This window comes from Furipterus horrens, unplaced genomic scaffold (assembly GCF_987537825.1).
Source record: "Furipterus horrens unplaced genomic scaffold, mFurHor1.1.pri manual_scaffold_4, whole genome shotgun sequence".
In the NCBI taxonomy this organism is placed as follows: domain Eukaryota; kingdom Metazoa; phylum Chordata; class Mammalia; order Chiroptera; family Furipteridae; genus Furipterus; species Furipterus horrens.
Genome location: NW_028327174.1, coordinates 197,211,665 through 197,218,251, shown reverse-complemented (window position 1 = coordinate 197,218,251; position 6,587 = coordinate 197,211,665). Strand labels below are relative to the sequence as shown.

The following is a 6,587-nucleotide window of genomic DNA, read 5'->3' as shown; positions in this document are numbered from 1 at the left end:
GTGCCCTGAGGGGGGATAGAGCCCACAAACTTGGCTTATCAGGACGGTGCTCTAACCAACTGAGCTACCAGGCCAGAGCCCGAGGGCGCATTTTTGAAAGGGACTTTCTCCACGATCTCTCAGGTTCGAGAACTATATCGTTGCATTGTTCGAACTCTTCTTTCCCCATCAGGTGGATTTCCTCACTGATCCCCGCCCAGAGAGAGCATGCAAACAATGAGCTCCTCTTCTGTGTGCCTCCTCTTATCTCATGGAAACCTCCCTGCAGTTCTTGAGGAAGTTAGCACCGTGTTGAAGTATCATCCCATTTGAGTCTCACAAGAGTACTCTAAAATTGGAACGCTGTATGGATGGGAAAACCAAGCGTCAGAGAGGGAAGGTGTCTTGTCTTAGAATACACCGCAGGTTAGAGCGGGCATTTGAACCCAGGCGTCTCCGACCCAGAGGCGAAGGTGCCTCATCCCTCATTTCTGATAACTTCGGGCTTTTTTCCGTGGAAGCAGGGAGCAAGGAATAGTTGAAGAAGAACGTTAACGTTGGCTTCTACCTAACGCAGGCCCAGGGGTTGGTATAGCTTGCCAGACAGACCTCCCAGGCCTGATCAGTACCCAAGAGGTGGTGCACATGCGCACGGCAGTCGGCTCGACTCCGCCTGCCCGCCCCCTGAGGCCTCTGCGCCTAGCTCAGCTCCCGGGCTTGCGCACTAGGTCCCCAGCCTGCGAGCCTTCCCTGTCGGGGACTTCCGGTGCGTGGGGTGCGGTTCCGGGTCGTGGCGCGACTCCGGGCGGCGGGGCTGCTGCTCAGCGTGCGGGCGGCTGCGAGCAGCCGGGGCATGAGGGCGAACCCAGAAAGCCGCAGCTGAGCCGGCCGGGAGGAGCTCCAGCCCCCGAGGATTCTGAAAGTTCGGTACAGGGGCCGGGAGCTCAGGGGAGCCGGGCCCTCCCCCAAGAAGCGTGTCCCAGGGCCGACTCGGCCCGCAGTGTGGCGGCACCTTCAGGTAAAGGTTGCCCCAGCCGCTAGCTTACTTGCTCGCGCTGCTGCCGGCCACCCGTGGAGCCAAGGGGCCCCTCACTCCTCTGCTCTCTGCGCTGCCCATGGGGCAGCATGTGTGGCCCTTGCTCAGGTGTCCTGTGAGCATCCGTTTCCCGGCTCTTTCCAGAGCCGGAGGCTGCTGTCTGTGGGCCTGACAGCTGGGTGTGTGGTTTGGGGGCGAGGGCGGGGAGAAGTTAGTGGGTCTGGTGGTTGGGGGGAGGGATAGGGAGGAGGGTTCTGTCGTTGGCTGTGGCAGTTTCTGGCCCCACATTCGGCAGCATTTAGGGGTCCTCATCTTCACTGCGAAAATCAGATTTTCAAATCATTGCCTTTGTGACCCCCGGTTCCTAGCGCCCCCTTCTCCCTGTTGCCCCAAAGGTGTAAATGGCCTCGCAGAACTTTTTTTTTCCCCCCCTAGGTGGGTGCTGTTGTATCTTGGATTCAGCTTTATATTTTGGGGAGTGGCAAAGAGTGCTCTAGATCTGTTTAAGGTAGAAGAAAAAAATAATTGTAGTTTAAAGGAGAGTATTACTTTAACCGGAGGCCCAAAGGTTGACTCAGAAATTAGTTAACATTTTGTTTTGGATGAATGCAAGTAGTTTTTGAAGTTTATTCCAGTACCTGGCACCAGGTTGGAAATCAAAACCGGCAAAGAGTGAATGGTCACATGGCGACAGGTGTTGACAAATAGTAGTTCAAGCCAACATCCTCCTTCTCTTTTGACAAACAAGAAGGGGTGGATTCCTAATTTAAAACCCCACTAGAGCAGGAAAAGGAGACGCCATCTTTTATTCCTACTATACTGTGAGCCCACGTGGCGTGGTCAGGGAATGCTGAGAGAGTTCTCGATGAAGCTTTGGTCACTGTTGTCATCTTTTTCAGTTCGCATACTTGCAGGCTCGCGGGGGCCTCCGAGGCATGCTGGGGGCCCCGTCCCCGTTCTGCCTGTCGCTCATACCTCGCTTCAGCTGCCGGGATCCCCTTCTGAACTCACATTCCTCTACGACTTCTGACCCTGTGCCTGGCTGACTTTCTAGCTGTGCTTGAAAAGGCCCCCTTCCGAAATTATTCGGCCCTGATCCTAGGACCTCAAGTCCTGTTTGTTCTTTTCTTTGTCCCTTATATTTTGTGGGACATTGTCCCTGCCTAGAAGGTGTCTCCTTTTCTCTTGCCACCTATTGAGATGTTACCCAGGGTCCAGCTGAAATTGGCCTCCCTCCAGCAGTTCGGGACAACCCCCGCTGGAAATGATTTCTTTTCTAGAATCCTGTAGACAGTCATTATGTCTATAATTATTTCACTTAGCAAGCATTTACTGAGCCTGGGTATAGACCAGGTACCATGCCAGGCAGTGTGGAGAGAGAGAAAAAGAGACTCAGACATGGCTGTAGGGAGCTCAACTTAGGGAGATAAGGCAACAGTTCCCACGCAGGGATAAGTGTGCTGTGTGAGAGTTCTTTCTGTGACACAGTGGTAGCACAGAAGGGGGGCGGGCGTTAATTTTTGAGGAGCTGATGCTCCCTAATGCAGAGTTAACTCAGTTTTATTATTTACTGTGTACTGGATATGACACATACGTTTCTCTTGTTTAATCATTTTAATCTCAATTTACTGATTAGGAAGACTCAGGACAAATCAGGCAGCTGGTACGAGACAGAGCCCGGATTCAAACCCAGGTCTGTCTGATGCCTACATCTGTGCTTTTTTCATGATATGTTTTGCCTTCTTTCTCGCACAATAGTTCGCAATAGCAAGAACATATTGGAAAAAAGTATACAAGAGAAAAAGTGAGCCTCAAACTCAATGGTACAGATGTTCTTTTAAACGCAGAGAAGGCCATGATCTTTCAAAGCAAGGAGGTGGGTCAGCTCAGCTTTGAATATGAGCAAGGAAAACATTCTGTAGAGAGGAAGCATGAACTCTGTATTCCATTCCTGGCTCCTCCTCTCGCTAGATACGTGACTTTTGGCGAGTTTCTTAGTTCTGAGCATTAGTTTTCTCAAGTATGGGTTGGGATAGGGGGATTGTAGGGACCTCATGGAGTGTCGTGAATGTGTAATAAGCTAACGGGGACAAAAGGCATGATGCGCGGTGAGGTCCTTGAAGTAATAACTATAAGATGCAAAGGTGCCAGGGCTGTGGTGTGGTTTTAGAATGGTAAGTAGACCAGCCCGAAGAGAGCAAGCCGTTGGCTTCCTTTTAGCGGGGATACTGGCAGGTGAAGTTCGAGGGTTAGTGGGGGTCAGTGTCAGTGAGGCGTGAGTGTCGGGCAAGAGAGGTAAATTCCAGTTTCTGTTCATAACTCCTAGTTAATAAATACTTTCAAGATATGTGATTCATTTAGCAGTGAAAGGGAATATGTTAGATCCTAGGGATGCAAAAAGGAATCAAACCAGGTCCCCACCCTGAGGTTGTTGACATTCCAGTGGGGGAGACATGTTTGTGTGCTGGTGCTGCTGTAGTGAAGCACTGTAGGTGCAGAGATAGTCCCCACAGGGTACCAAGGGTCACAAAGGAGGGAACACTGACAATAGCAGCCAGTGAGCACTTAACTGCGTGCCGGCATTGTGCTAAATGTATTATCTCATTTATTTCTGTACAGGAGGGTGTACATTAGCACCTCGCTTTTACAGATGAGGAAACTAGAGCATAAAGAGGTTAAGTAAATTCCTCAAGTTCATGCAGCAGCTGCAGCTGTGAATAGAGGCGATTATCTGCTAGACTTCGGTATCTCCACTCTTCAGTGCTACACTATGTTGTCTCTTCTTTGTGATGCGGGTGGGAACCCTGTGGGGAGTTGTCAGAGAAGAGCTAGCCCACGAGCGTGTCCAGTGTGCCAGTCACTGTGCCAGGCAGTAGGGATAATGAGGAATGAACGTGTCCCTGGTGCTCAAGGTGCTCATCGCCTCATCTGTCATGTTAAATATATTTCTTTTCTTTTAGTGGGGGGCTTGAAACTATTGTACTTCAATGGATTCATAAATGCTTCAGGCTGAGAATTTGCTGGAAATTTGTTATTCTGATTTATAGGCCTTATTGTTAAAGACACGGCAATAGATATCAAATTATATGACAAGGAATTCTGTCCCATTGTGTTTTCTCCCCCATGGGAAGTGCCCTGACTTTGTGTTTTCCCTGAGTTTGAAGTTCTTGAGAGGTTTTGACTTAAAAGTTAGCACATTTCAACTTGTGTTAAATTTAAAATAATTGAGCACTTAGATTTTGGTCATTGTTAAATGTTTTTGTATACTTCGTTTCCTTACGTCTTCAGGATCCTGAGAGGTAGGTGCTGTCACCCCACTTAACACATGAGTAGCTTAAGGCTTAGTGGTTAAGTGTGGCTAAGAGTCATACAGCTAGTGAGTGATAATGCCAGAAAAAATGTAGACTTTTCAAAAGTGAACAGATTTTATTGCATTTGTTTTCTTTGAGCATCTACCTCAGGGGTCTCCAACTCCAACACCCATGATGTAATAAAGAAAGTAGGACAGACCTTGGTGAACTGGGGGGGGGGGGGCGGCACGTATGACCAGTCTGAAGGTGTCAGTCGCTGCTCAGGTTCAGTTGCTTATTGCTCTGTGAGAACGTAGGCTCATTGTCCCTGGATCTTTTGCTTGTTTCCAAGACATGTTGGAAATCTGGGTTTTAACGTATTTAGTTAAAAAAATTTTGCCATTTAAAAAATTACTGTGTGGACCAAAGCATATCTGTGGGCTGTGTATAGTACTGGGCTGCTTGAGGGTGAACTCTGATCTACTTTATCGCTGAAATTTTGGTACCCACTGTTCAAAGCAGGAGGTACAGCACGAGGGATTACTGATCAGAAGTCTGCTGGTAAATTGCCAGAGTGATGGGGCATTGTAATTGACTCGTACTGATGTTTTCAGGGTAGTGGCAGGGTGAATGCTTTTATTATACAATCAGGCTACATTTCAGGAGGGATGGGGTTTGATGGGGAGATGACCTTGTAATACTTTAAGCACTTCAAATGCCATCAGATCTCTTGTCTCTTCCGGTCCTCTCTACAGTGCCACGAAGTGAACATGGAGGGTAAATATAACCTCTTGAGATGAAAAAATGGGTGCTTAAGGAAAAACAGTTTAGTAGGAAGTGCACTAGATTGAGAGAGACTTGAAGTCTGACTGTAGGTATTCTGCTACCAGCCCTATGGTTTTGGTCAAGCCACTTAGAAATCTTTGTATCTTTTTTTCCATCTGTATGATAATGAGAAGCTGAAATCAAGTCTTGCTGAGGTCTTTTCAGGATGGCAGGGTTTCTGATTCTATTCGATATGTTCCAAGTTACACAACTGATTACTGGCAGACCCTAGTAGAGAGGGATTCAAATCTAAAGTGCTGTTTCTCCTCTCTTGGCAGGTAGGGAGCCACTGCTCTGCTCCTCCCTCTGTTTTTTGTTGTTACTTCTGGGAAAGGACCTTGACAGACCAGGTGCTGCCCAAATGCATACAGTGCTTTGTTGACTGTATACACAAGGTTGAAAGGGGACGTAGAGACACCCAGCATAGTGGGAGAAATATGGTCAGGGAGTTCCCAGCCCAAGAGTTTAATTTGTTTTTATTTTAATACCCAGCTTCCACAAGGTGAAAATTGAAAAAAATATTGGTCTTCTAGATACCTGTTTTCATTCATACTCTATTGTATAAGGAAAAAACATGGAATATAAAAATGAACAAAATGAATCCTGAGCAGTCATTCAAAAATTTATTTACTCTAGTTGGCAGCAGTCTGGATATATTGGGAAATAGATTTAATATAGGAAACACAAAATTTGGATCCAAAGAAGAAAACAGTTTTAAGTAATTGAAAGTGAGAAAAAGGGGAAAAACCACTTAAAAAACAAAACTTAAATTCTGGAAATAGAAGGAAGGTGTTAGAATAAGTATTGGAATTAAATTACAGTAATCGCTTGTGAAATAGATTGACTATTATGTCACATTTACCCATAAATATATGTACTATTAGATTCATATCACTTGAGTATACTTCTGTGCATATACTTTTATTATTGATGCAGACAAAATGGACTGAATTTTACACAATCAAAACAATAACATTTTTTAGTTCCCTGTGGACTCATTTTAAGGTATATTATTATAAGTAAGTACTGCTTCAGCAGAGTAATTGGTAGAGCATGGTAAAGTTTAAAGATTTAATAAAACTCTTAATAATACACATTGCTGAGAGAGGTTGGTGGTGAGATGGTCACTCATATATTGCTGAAGGGCTACATGTGTAGCTTTTGAGTAATTCCATTTCTAGGGATTGTTGTTAAAGGAGTGATCAGAGATATAGGAAAATATTTATGTTCAAATATGTTCACTTCAGCAGTACTTATAGTAAAAAGTAGAAACAACTTTAGTATTTAACAGAGAGTGTAGAGAAATTATGGAAAGCCATAGAATGGAAATATTGTGCAGTCATTTTAGATGTTTTAGAAGAACTTTAATGATAATAATATACTTACCACGTAACATGAAGTGAAAAAAAGATATATAACTATAAAGTATGATCTTAGTTATATCATACATATGAAGG

The 6,587-nt window shown here is 45.4% G+C and overlaps 1 protein-coding gene across 3 annotated transcripts in view; it reads left to right on the top strand.

Annotated features, from left to right (window-relative positions):
* Positions 1-756: 756 nt before the first annotated feature.
* The window catches only part of MAPKAP1 (MAPK associated protein 1), a 231,243-nt gene continuing 225,412 nt past the window's right edge, over positions 757-6,587 (top strand). For 2 of the 3 annotated variants that reach the window (XM_090274727.1, XM_090274730.1), the window contains exon 1: positions 934-997. The gene's annotated coding sequence lies outside the window, so the exon portion shown is untranslated. Of the gene's footprint in view, positions 998-6,587 lie in introns of all 3 variants that reach the window. The other variant, XM_090274729.1, reaches the window with a different exon arrangement.